We start from the raw sequence: 13,927 nt of genomic DNA, 5'->3' as shown, positions 1-13,927 counted from the left end.
GCTGGTGATTGATCCACCCCTATAAATGCACCCGTATATATAGCTCTGATTTGTAGGGGCGGCTCAATCACTAGCCGCCCCTACAAATGACCCACATATAATACAGCTGCACCACCTTCTTCCTCCTTGGGTCACTCAATCCAACCCGTGAAAGAAAGGTGGGGAGGCCTTGGGCACCTCCCAAAAATTGCTCTACTAAGGGGGAAGGTTTTGGTCTCAAATCCTTTGGTGGAGAGGTGGGATGATGAGCGCAAGGTGGATGATGATAAGATTGCACACCCGGCTGATTGTAGTCAGTGGCAAATGTTTGATCAAAAACACAAAGAATTCAGTGATGACCCAAGGAATATACGATTTGGCTTGAGCACCGATGGAATGAATCCCTTCAATGAGAGGATGAGCGACCATAGCACATGGCCAGTGATCTTGACCATGTACAACATCCCAACATGGTTGTGTTAGAAGAGAAAGTACTTTCTCCTCACTATTCTTATTTCTGGCCCTAAACAACCAGGCATTGATACAGATGTGTTCCTGGAGCCTTTGATGTAAGAAATGGAGAGGCTATGGAGGCATGGGGAGCAGATGTACGATGCATTCCGAAAGGAGGACTTCATATGTAGAGCAATAATATTTGTTACTACCAATGATTATCCCACGCTGTTTGCTTTGTCTGGATAGATCAAAGGAAAAATGGGATGCTTGGTTTGCTTGGATGGTACTGCATGGGTGTACCTTAATGCATCTAAGAAGATAGTTTACCTAAGGAACCGATGCTTCTTAAAGACAAGTCACAAGTACCGCAATAAATTATTCTTTAGATTTTATGACAGCGCCCCAGAGATTGAACCCCCTCCGTAGAGATGTCATAACGGAGAACACATGTACAGAATCATGAAAAACATACGCGTCGTCTATGGAAAGAAGAATCCGGATGGGACGAACAGAGATAGAAGCACACCATCTATCGAAGGCATACCTTTCAAGAAACAATCGATCTTCTTTCAGTATCTGCCTTATTGGTCAGACCTGGAGGTCCCCCATGCCATTGATGCTATGCACATGTAGAAGAATGTCTTTGAGAGTCTCATTGCTACCTTGATGGACACAGGCAAGTCAAAGGATGGTCTGAAAGCACGGAAAGACATGGTGCAGCTAAACATGATGCCACAGCTTCACCCGGTACCTGAGGCTAATGGAAAATACACTCTGCCCACGGCGTGCTTCAACCTAACACCAGACGAGAAGAGAGCTATATGCACTTACCTGAGGGGGATCAAAGTCCCGACTGGGTTTTCAGCAAATGTGAAGAAGCTAGTGTCGATGAAGGACTTGTCAATAACACACTACAAGGCTCACGATTGTCATGTGATGCTGATAGTGTTTCTACCTATTGCAATCAGATCTATAAAGCCAGAGTTCTTGAAAATGGCCATCACCCGCATGTGCTACTTCTTTTTGAAGATCTCATAGAAGACGATTGGCAAGCAAGAGCTGAGTGACCTACATGAATTTATGGTGGAGACACAAAACCAACTGGAGATGTGTTTACCTCCTGCTGTTTTTGATATAAAGCCACATCTCATGATTCACATGGTTCATCAGATACAGGCGCTAGGCCCTTGCTACTTGCCTGAAATGTGGTCCTACGAGCGGTTCATGTCGGTTCTAAGTCGATACATGCATAATCAAGCATACCCAGAGGGCTCCATGATAGAGGGTTAAAGTACTGAAGAAGTCATCAAGTGCTGTCAAGAGTACCAAAAAGTACAGAAAGGGATTGGTAAACCCGATTCTCATCACAAGGGTAGGCTAGCTGGGAAGGGTACCAATGGTAGAAAAGTGTTCATCGACCATGATTACAAAGAGGTGAGTTGGGCGCATTACGGTGTCTTATAGAGTCACAACTGATGCAACCGTACATTGATGAACACTTGGCTATCATTATGACGGAGAGAAATGGCCGTTCGGATGATTGGGTCATGAAACAACACAAGCAACGACTAACTACATGGTTGAAGGACCAAAACATACCGCCTAGAGAAATCATAGACTCTATTACCATCAGTAGGTTGGCGGAGAGGCCATCGAGACAAGTGACATCTTGGAATGCTTATGACATCAATAGGTATACGTACTATACCCACGCAAAGGATAGTAAATATGTGAACCAAAACAGCGGTGTTCGAATAGAGGCTCTCGATGGATTGGGGTGAAAGATCCAATACTTTGGCATCATTGAAGAGATATGGGAACTTGACTATGGAAGGGATATAATGGTGGCCCTATTTTGATGCCGCTGGATCAAACAACACTAACTAAACGAGATCGGATTGAGAGTCCTAGACCTCGAGAATCTAGGCTACCAAGATGACCCTTGAGTGCTCGCTTCATGTGTCGCACAAGTTTTATATATGTGTGACCCACAAAGTAACCTCCTCCCAAAGAAGAAGACAAAGCACGTGGTTGCCTCCGGGAAACAACACATTATTGGAGTTGATGGCGTGGACGATGTTGAAGCTTACAATAACTACGATGAGATGCCGCTATTCACAGACTTTCCTAAGAAGATCAGTGTTGTGGAAAAGAACCTTCCCAAAAACATAATGCCATGGGAACGAAAAGGTGTCAAGGGGAAAGTCGTTACAACGGGCTAGCTAGTTGTTTAACATGGAGTGTTTGTGTAAGTGTGTGTTTGTAAGACTTCATTTATGCATGCATGGGAGACTATATATTTATGTACGTGTGTAAGACAACATATTTTTGTATGTGTGTAAGACTACATATTTTTGCATGCGTGTTTGTAAGATGATTTTTTCCCTAAAATTTTCTAAAATCTTGCCCTATCAAGTTAGTGTGTTGATTTGGGCAATCTTTTCATTTGACAAAGTTTGAGCACTTTAAATTATCAAATTTAAAAAAAATAACAAGTTCGAACGAGATTTTCAACCATTAAATGAATTCAGCTGAAAAAGTGATGAATACCAAAGTTGTATAACTCATCAAGTTCTACAACTTTTATTTTGATCATTTCTTCATCTGACAAAGTGATAGTAAACATTGTTCACAAATCAACATGTTTCTCGTATAGTTCATGAAACTGAGTCATACGTGAATTTATGAACAATGTTTACTAATACTTTATCACATGAAGAAGTGACCAAAATAAAAGTTGTAGGTAGTGTCAACAACTTTTATGTTCACGACTTTTATTGTTGAAATCATTTAAGGTTAGAAAATCTTGTTTGAAGTTGCCATTTATTGAAATTCAAAATTTCAACTATCCAAATTTGGTCAAATGAAAATATGATCAAAATAAAAGTTGTACATATTGATGAGTTCTACAACTTTGGTATTCATGAGTTTTTCATCTGAAATCATTTACTCCTTCAAAATATTGTTTAAAGTTGAAATTGTTTGAATTTCAAAATTTGAATCGTTCAAACAAAGTCACATGACAAGATGACCAAAATAAAAGTTGTACATGTTGATGAGTTATACAACTTTTATGTTTACAACATTTTCATTTTATTTCATTTAATGTCATAAAATTATAGTCAAAGTTTTAAAATTCAAATTTTTTATTTTTGTTTTTTTTTGTTTTCTATATTGTTTTGACTACAATTGTTTATATATATATTTCTTCATATATAGAATAATACAAAATATTATATTTGTGCATATACACAATGTTTATATTACTTTCTATTTTTATGATATAAAAATATAGAATTTATAATTTAAAAAATAGAAAATATTTGTAGGGGCGGTTGGATCAGAAACCGCCCCTACAAATGAATTTTTAGGGGCGGCTGGATCAGGAACCGCCCCTACAAATGCATTTGTAGGGGCGGCGGGATCAGGAACCACCCCTACAAATAGTCCCAAGTATAAATACAAGGGCGCATGGGAGTCAACCTGTTGGGCGCTGTCTTCTTCCTCCGACGCCAGCCCGCGCCCCCTCCCTGCACCCGCGTGCCCCATCTCCACACCCGCGCCCTCTCCCCGCACCCACGTGCCTGCTCCTCCCCGCCCTAGGGTTTCCGACCAGCCGACGACGCTAGTTTCTGACCTTGAGATGCCGCGGCACCCCCGCGCGCCCCTCCCCGCACCCATGCGCCCCCTCCCCGCACCCGCACGCCTGCTCCCCGCCCTAGGGTTTTCAACGGCAGGCGGCCTCCGCGCACCTCCACCGACGTCCACGCACCTCCACCGGCGGGCGGCCTCCGAGCTAGGGTTTCTGAGCTTGAGTTGCCGCAGCGCACTCGGCCGATGGCGCACCCGCGCGCCCCATCTCCGCACCTACGCGCCCCCTCCAACGGCTGGGCGAACCCTGCCCCACTTCGCCACCTCTTCACCGGCGACGATCACCCACCAGGTATGCCCGCTCCCGTCTCTCCCCTTCCTTCTTCACTGTTTGGCTTGCCTGATCACGAATCATTGCTATGATCTGCATCGGTTTATGTATTCATGCTGATTTAGTGCTACTTTTGATTGGGTCATAGCATACCTTATCCTTTGGCCATCAATTTGTATTGGAATCTAGAAATTTCATGGGCCTGTTGTAGGATTTCTAATGTTGCCTACTTGTGTTGATTGCCACTCTTTCGATTTTACGTAATGGGATTTAATGTCTTCAACCGCCTCTCTTACACTTGCTTTGCTATGAGATGTATGCAGCCAACTTTGTGTGCAAATTAAGGCTTCAACTGTGCTAATTGATAAGTTGCACCGATGTGGGTCAATAATCCTCCCACTCATGCTAAAAACCAACTCCGAAGGCACTGTAGAAGTAGGCACAACAAGCACATCTTTTGCTAGAAGAGATGATATAGGGTACTTTCCAATAATTTAATAAGTTAAAATCTTTGTTTCTCTTCACAAATAGGTTGACTATATGGGCACAACACCTACATGAAAGGGATTTGTTATTTAACACAACCCTCTTACAGTCTTTACACACTCCCTTCAAATATAGAATCAACCAATCATTGGAGCTCGCATTGTCAACTGTGATTGTGAATAAATGATTGATACCTCACTCCAGCAAGCATTCTTCAACTCTTTTTCTAGGGGTTACTCCTTTATGATAATCTAGAACTGTCATTTCTGCAACCTCCATTCATCATCAATCTAATGTGAAGTGACGCACATATAATTTAAATTTTGATTTGATGTCCAAGTATCTGTTAGATAGATTCTTTGATTTGCCAAAACCTTCTTCAACTTGGGTTTTTTTCTTCAATATATCACTACCAACAGTCCCTTGGTACTATGACTCTAGAAGGTGGTTGAAACCGGGGCTGTAGCATTTTGGAATATCTCTTGAAACTATTCTAAAAGGCACCGCATCAATTATAACCATATCAGCAAGCGCTTTGCATCAAGCGTCAATGCTGAAAGGTTGCTTCAGTGTTTCTTTGTTGTTCTTTTGTATGTCCTGACCTTTGAGTGGGATCTTCAGGGCACAAGTTCCCCAAATGGTACCATGAGGTTCTTGTTCCATAAGTTGACTGCTCACAAAAATAAATCTGCCCTCAGTGAAATATTTCCAAACAACTTATTTCTTTGAACAAAATCTTTTGTGTCTCTTCTGAACTGGAGAGAGCAGAGTAGGAGAGCTAGCTAACTAAACATCCAACTACAGTAATGATATATACATTTTGATGCATGAATAACTAAGAAATATGAGTTCCTCTCAACTTAAGTAAGCAATGATAAATATGAAAGTGGAAAAACGAAAACACCTGTTCTATATTTTATGCATTAACAACTGAAGTAAATCTCTTTCGCTTCTTTGGTTCATTTGCTTCACTTGTTTGGTTCATTTGCTGCTAGTAATGATTTCTACATAGCCATCAACCTATTCAATCTATGACTGCAATCTTATACTGGCACTAAGTTAAATGCAGCACGTACATCCAGGTATAGCCCCATCCATTTTACGTAATGGGATTGTCCAAAACATTGTCTTACATGTGAATTATGCACTAAATTTACTTATCAAATGGATGGGGCTAGCCCTATCATAGTTGCTCCTCTCGGTTTTCAGTTCAGATATTTACATCTGTGCAATCTACTAGTACTATGTTACTTGGGTGTGATTGCAATTGTGTGGGCGGATTAAATTGCTCGATGATACAATGCGGTGTAGCGAGACAACGTGACAGTCAAGGGTTTTAGAGTGTTGATTATTTTTAGCATTGTCTTATTACCTGCCTAGTATTTTTATCTCTACTATTGAACTGATTACTTACTGATCAGTTAGTTAAACCTGTGAGCATATAACCTGTGTTACTGCAATAAAAAAACCTGTGTTACTTTTAATATCTATGTACTGTTCTAAAACTTCAGTAACCTGGTACTCGATTATATTGCTGTCTTTCTAGGCATTTAATCTTTTATCTAAAAACCCTATAATTTGCTAAGGCGGACTGTCACGTTCGTCTAGGATCTGAGATCACCAACAAGTGTTGGAAAGCTGCCTCGTGCAGCAACCCACTGATTTGAGAGCAAATATAAATAAACAAATATGTTTATGTTGTTTATCTGCCTCCTTCATCTACATGCCATTTTTAATGTTGATATGAGCCTGAGTAGCTGTATTTATTCTATACAAGCTTTTGAATACCTCCTGTGTATTTATATCACATTTTTATATGGCCTTTCTCTGAGTAATATGCTTGTTATATTCAGAATTAGATTATTTTTGTGTGTCAAGGTTACCAACTTACCATGAATAGTTTTGTTGCTGGCTGCTGGCTGCTGGTTGGCTGCTGGCTACTGGCTGCTGGCTGGCTGCTTGTCTCTCTTTGGCTGCTGGCTGCTAGCTGCTACTACTTGCTACTCCTCCTACTACTACTACTCTCTTTGTCTCTCTTTGGCTGCTACTACTACTTGCTACTTCTACTACTACTCTCTCTACTTACTACTATTGCTACTTATTATCTTTTGTTTTCTATCAACTCTTACTACTAGTGGCTGCTGGTTGGTCTCCTACAACTCCTATTACTACTACTTGCTACTCCTACTACTACTCTACTACTATACTGTCCTCCTGCTCTTCTTCTACTACTCTACACTCCTCTTCTACTACTACTCTCCTCTACTCCACTCTACTCCTCTCCTCTCCTAAGCAGCTGTTGCTTTTTTTGCTACTTCTACTACTACTCTCCTCTACTCCACTCCACTCCTCCCTTCTCTATTTTTGCCACCTTTCCTATCCTCTATGTTTGGGAAGCAGCAGCTGCTTTTTTTACACCTTTTTCTCTCTATGTTTGTTAAGCAGCTGTTGCTTTTTTTTGCCAAATCTCCCCACTCCTCTCCTCTCCTTTGTTTTGCCGATGATAAAATTGTCCAAGTCCATACATTAAATGAAATATGAGCTGATGATCAAGAACTTGTGAGGAACTTGGCATCATTAGCAGCCGCCCCTACATTACCTTCTCCTCTCTTCTCTGTTATGATGCCTTGATGCTCCAAGTTCATGATCAAATGACGATTGACATGTTTCTGAGGCCTCTACTACTGCTACTACTCATTTTTTGATATATTGTTGTTTTATAGGACTACTTTGGTTTATAGACTATTTTTATTTCTTATACCTTCTCGCGTACCTAAAGTACACTTTCTTGTATCTATTAGAACAAAGCGTGAAATAATGCCGCTGACACCAGATAGTGCATCCCGATGCCCCGAGCATGATGAGCAGCCAACCTATGAGGAGCAAGCACTAGAGGACCAGCTAACTCAGGAGCATTTTGATAACGAGTTAGAAAAGGATCTAGAAGTGATGCTTACTCAGGAGCAGTGTGACGAGGAGGAAGGGGGAGCAGAAGGAAGAGTAGGAGAGGCTGCTGAAGGCGAAGAAGAAGAGGACGATGATGATGATGACTCAGAAGAGGGATATGAAAGTCCCGAGGATCCTTTCCCACGTGAAGCCAGAAGGAGGCCAACGGAGGAAGATTTGGACAAGGATTTTGACCTGAACGAGGAGGTACAGAAAAAGCCTTAGCTTGTAAATTTTTCTAAAGCTTTGGCTGTGTTACCTCTGCTAACACTTTGACCTGTCGTATATACAGGTCCCTCCTAAAACTCAGAAAAGACGACGTCGACGTCCGCGACATCTCGCTGGACAAGACGGAGTAAAGGAAAGGAGAGCAGAGGCAACAGCCACAGAGATGGATCACGATGCCTCTATTCCACAACCTCAAGACACAACCACGACTACCAAGCCTAAGAGGAAACGAGGGGATAGAAAAGGAAATCTATATCCAGATAAGGCATGCTATATGATAACGGAGGTTGGGCCAGCATGGGAGATCCTTGAGCCAAAGAAATTAAGAGGATAATTTCGTAATGCGATCGGGGCCCTAGTAAGAGATAAATTGAACCTAGCAATCCCTAACTGGAAAGAGGTACCAGAGAACACAAGGAATGCACTATGGGATAGGCAGCTGAAGTTCAATTTTAGATTTTCGGAGGGTAAGCATGAACTGGTAAAAAAATGCTTTCAGGATGATGGGAGAGTTATTCCGACGTTGGAGGTTGGAGCTCAATACGAAGTATATCCAAAAGGGGTTAACTCCCTTCAACAAGTTCGGCAAAATAACTCCTAGTCAATGGAAGGAGCTCGTGGCTCAAAAGACTTCACCGGAGGCATTGGAGCTCAGTGCCCATAACATCGAGTTGGCGAAGAGGAACAAACACCACCATCATCTAGGCCCCGGTGGCTACTATGCTAAGGAAGAGCAGTTTAGAAAGATGGACGAAGAGGCCGCAGCTACTGGGAATATCGATGTGACGAATTTGAAGGTACGCTCAAGGAATTGGATATATGCGAGGAGTACAAAATCATCCAGCGGTAATCTTAAGTTTGATAAGTCAGAGACTCAAGAGGCAGTATCAAGGATACTGAAATATGCTGAAGGCAAGGAGACGAGCTCATTCAATCCTTCCAAAGAGAGGGATGAGCTTAGCCTTAGATTGAGAAACAAGGAGCACACAGGCCGCACCAGGGGGCTAGGGAAAAGGACGACATGGAAGCAAGGATTTGAAGAGGACAAGCACATGTACAAGAAACATGGCAGAGACAAGGAGACTAGTCTTGAGCTCCAAGTGAAGGCTCTAGTTGCGAAGGCGCTGGAGGAGCAAGGACTGTCTACGGAGCCATGGATATTAGTGACGCCGCCGGGAGAACTGGCATTAGTTGGCAGCCCTCCGAAAGTTCCTAGCAGCCAAGGTTCCACTGCAACCACAACCCTTATCGATCGCATACGGGAACCAACTAGTTGTACCTTGGTGTTTCTCAGCGGCTGGCAGAACACTGTGATGGAGGTGGCAACGGGTGTGGCACATCCTTCCGGTGGCTTACATCACAATAATAAGATACCGCCGGACTACACTACGGTCGAGGTGCATATAGTGAAGCCCGAGTTCATATAGTGGAGGATAGACTACGCAACTCCCGAGGGGCTGGTGTTACTCGGAGACGTTATGGGGTTGTTCATCCTCTGGCACAAACAGGACATTATATTGACTGCTTCTTTGCCGCCTCCCCCTCTCCCAAATTTGGAGCGAGTTGTTGAGGTCGGGGAGATATTTTTACCGTCTCGTGACCACCACATTCCTGAGATGCCACATTCCTCCCCGCCTCCTAGCGAGCATGTGCCTGATGAGATGCCACAACCTTCTCTAGCTCGTACCGAGCAAGTGCATCATGAGATACCACAGTCTTCTCAACAAGCACAGCCGATACATGAACAACGAGTGCCTCCTGAAGAAGATGATGCACAAGAAGATGAGGATGTGCCTGAATGGGAACTTCAAAAGAAGCATCCAATCACCATAAGGCCAGTTTATGTTCCGATCAAAGATGTCTCGTCGATGTCTAAGTGGTTTTCCCATGACCAGTTCAAGCCTGAGAACCAAGTTAAAAAAGTCCCATCACGGGGTTCTGAGGAGGCCGTCACTAGCAAACTCCACCAAATTATAAAGCAGTATCCAAATGTTGATGCCATCGAATGGTCAAAAGATTGCCCAAAAACATATGAAAGAGACAAGCCCTTCCTACCAAACCAGGACATCCAACACATACCACTTGGAATGAGAAGGTTCCATGATTGGTACTTGCGTGTTCTCCCAACGAGCATAGATCTCATACAAGCATGCTTCCCCACCGGCACATTTGGAAGCCCAGCCGGGAAAATTGTCTTTGACTTCAATGACATGCACACATGCTTTCATCTGGGAGAAATGAAGATGAATCTAATTCGCACGTGGTGTCTGTCAGTCCTTGTCCTCCTGATATGATATGAATATAATCTTTGAATTTTGTTGTAACTAACACACGCCGTGATTTGTAGAATGCAAGTGCACATTGTCAAACAAATGTCGAGTGTGAAAGCCGGGTATCTAGACCCTCAAGCTATAGCCCAAACAAATTTTAATTACCCTAAATGGTGGACACTGGATGCCAAAGAGCTAGCTACTGCTAAGACTCTTCGGGAGAAAGAGTGCATCCGTACGGCAAAACTAAGGGAACAGTCCCTTAAGGTTGCGGCATATATTGCCTTGGCTTTCAAAAATCTCCAACAACACTCTACTATATGGCTATCATACAACTTCGAGTAAGTTCAACTCTATACTTAAAGCTTTGTTCGATATATTTTATTCGATGTAAAAGAGCTTATCTAGTTCTATGATTAAATCTATGCAGCAACCACGGGATTTGTATAGCCATCGATATCGGGAAGAGCATGGCATGGGTCTTTGATTCAATAGATAGGGACCCGGTGACATACAAAGACTTCATATCGATTCTCAAGACGTATACATATCGACAATCTTCATTAGCTTATATGTTTGTATACATACTTGTAACGTTCACTTTTGGATTCTAACAAGTTGTATTTGCTAAAATAATTCGAACAGGACATTTAGGTTCTATGTCACTAATCATCACGGAAGGCATGATCCAGCAAGGAAGGAAAAGCTGGCTATAAAAACACTATGTGCGGTAAGTGTAACTTACTTCTTCAGTACTCCGATACATGGCTGTCAAAAGCATTACTTAACATTTTCATATGCAAAACACACAGTGCCCCAAGCAGAAGCCTGGGAGTGTACATTGTGGATACTATATATGTTCTATGATGAGTAACACCGGTGCCTACAGGAGACACCCCTTAAGGGTAAGTTTGAACCTCTTCACCCGTAGTATAAAAACTTCGTACATGGTATGAAATACTAAACCGAAACTTGTTCTCTTGTGGTGGAGAGAAGAGAAATGAATGAAAAGAGACCCATACAAGGATGACCAACTCTTAGAACTCATCGGCGACCTTTGCAACTTCATATTGGATCAGATTGTACACGTCAGAGGCGTCTACCATGACCGAGAGTTTGACTTAGGTACAACCTCAGTACCAACACCTTCGTGAGACTGAAAGGCTAGCTCTAGGACATTGATAACAATGTATATGGAATTTGTATATTTAATGATGGATTGTATATATTCTTGTGAATTGGACTTGTAATTGTAGTTTATATAATACTCTTGTGCTTGTACTCGCGGTCGCGGGGTGTTCGGCAACGCGAACGCGGTTCGGAACGTTGGTTGCGGGGCGTTCGGCAACGCGAACGCGGTTCGGAACGTTGGTCGTGGGGCGTTCAGCAACACGAACGCGGTTCGGAACGTTGGTCGCGGGACGTTCGGCAACGCGATTTTAAATTGTAAATTTGAATTTTTTTGTGGGAAAATGTACTGTAGGGGCGATTTTAGATTGAACCGCCCCTACAAATAAGTATTTGTAGGGGCAGCTGGTAATACGAGCCGCCCCTACAAATCGATTTTTAGGGACGGCTAGAAACACCAGCCGGCCCTATAAATCGATTTATAGAGGCGGCCTGGGAACCGCTCCTACAAATACATGATTTGTAGATACGGTTCGGTAGGGGCGGCCGGCCAAAACGCCTCTACAAAGGCTTACCAGCCGCCTCTAGAAATACTTTTTTAGTGGTGTATTTTACTATATGTGCTAGAGCTGATCATAAAGAATCCAACGACTTGCGACTATAGATATATTTTGTTTTGTCGAAAGTACATTGATACTATAAGAATATACATATATGTAGTTTGTACCGTCCAAACTTTGGTGCTTGAGTACTAGTAGTAGTATAAAACAAAATCTCTTGAGCAAGACACTTCAATGATTAGCAGCTGGCCAATCATCATGCATGCATCTGTGCTTAATAACCAAATTAATTAATCAGTCAATGGCAAGTAGAGTATACATGCTGCTACAGCTATGGTTTACATATATGCATGTATATACGTGAAGTACGTGCGTGGCAGAAGGGCATCGCTCTCATGTGAAACGGGTTGTTTAGCGACGCCGGTCGCTGGCAGTGGTTGCTGGTTCTTCGCATCTAGCCCCTCTCTCCTTGTCGTTCATCGTACTACGTACTCTCCATCGTCGCATTTATTTTAAATCAATTATATATGAAGGGACATGTTGTGTGTGTGTGTCTATATATATATATATATATATATATATATATATATATATATATATATATATATATATATATATATATATATATATATATATATATATATATATATGAGTACATAATTAGATTATGTTAAACATATATAAAGCATTTGTTAAGAAGAGAAGAGAAGAAAAGAAAAGAGATGGGAGGTATCCTGGCGACCCGGGCGGTCTCCAACGGCGGCGACCGCGACACGGGGCTGCGGCGTTGCGCGCCGCACGTGTACGCGTGGACCAATGGGAGTATGGGACTCCGGGGAGACGCAGCAGGCAGGCGCCACACAGCACGTACACATGGATGGAGGAGGCCATGTGCGTGCGGGGACCATCGCGGCGAATACGACAACCGCGTCGGGCGCCGCGAGAGGCCGGGCCCACCGACATTTCCTCCTTTTCTTTTTCTTTTTTTTTTATTATTTGCTCTATCCACTACAGTAGGAGTAGTGTAGAGTAGCACTGGTTCTTTTCTTTCTCGCGACGCCGGTACGACTCTGCAACAAGTGCTCCAACAGTCTAATGGTTGTTCGTCCATGGATGGATGTGCCATGATGACCCAGCTGACTCGAATGTGGAATTCCTGAGATGGATCGGATACGGACGGATATCATCGATATTATATTTGTTTTCATATTTCTGTCCGGATTTAAATTCGAATACGGATAGTGTCAACTATGTCGGATAGGATACGATTGGATATCGACATCATGAATATGCGATTTGAGTATTCAGATACGGATACGGTACCGGATGTTGGATATCCGAACTCGGATACGGACAGATCTCAACCCCTCTAAACGGATTCGGTTTCGAATACGGTCGAAAAATATCCGTACCGTTTTTATCCCTACCGAAAGACGTTGAGGAAAGCCAGCCTTCCCCATGAACTAAATTAAATGAAGGAAGCAATTTGGGATATATGTCGAATCTATGTACGACGTCGTCGAGGAAGAAGGTCCTGTTCGCATGAGCTTATCAGCAAAAATTAGTCCTACTTTTCAGCTATGAGAATAATGTTTTCCTCTCATAATAAATCAGCACTACAAATCAGCCACATCAACAATAAGTCCTGCCAAACAGGGCCGAAGTCATTGGCCCGCTTGATCGGCGGTGATATTGGTAACTAGCTTCGCTTTTATCCACCTCATCAATTTTTCCGTCGAGATGAAAAGGCCCCACACGGCAAAGGCCCAAAGTGATGGGAATCGCTTGGAGCTTCTAAGCAGGCACATGTATTTGCCAGTGTCGATCTTGGCAAGGGTGCATGAATCTGATCAGTGTAAACGATTGCAGTCGGCTAGTAGAAACCTTGTCAAAAGACTTTCCCGGCGAGCGACTTTGGTGTCGCATGATGCATGATAACATATACGCTTGAG

This window comes from Miscanthus floridulus, chromosome 16 (assembly GCF_019320115.1).
Source record: "Miscanthus floridulus cultivar M001 chromosome 16, ASM1932011v1, whole genome shotgun sequence".
Lineage (NCBI taxonomy): Eukaryota > Viridiplantae > Streptophyta > Magnoliopsida > Poales > Poaceae > Miscanthus > Miscanthus floridulus.
Note: the sequence above shows the minus strand (reverse complement) of the source record.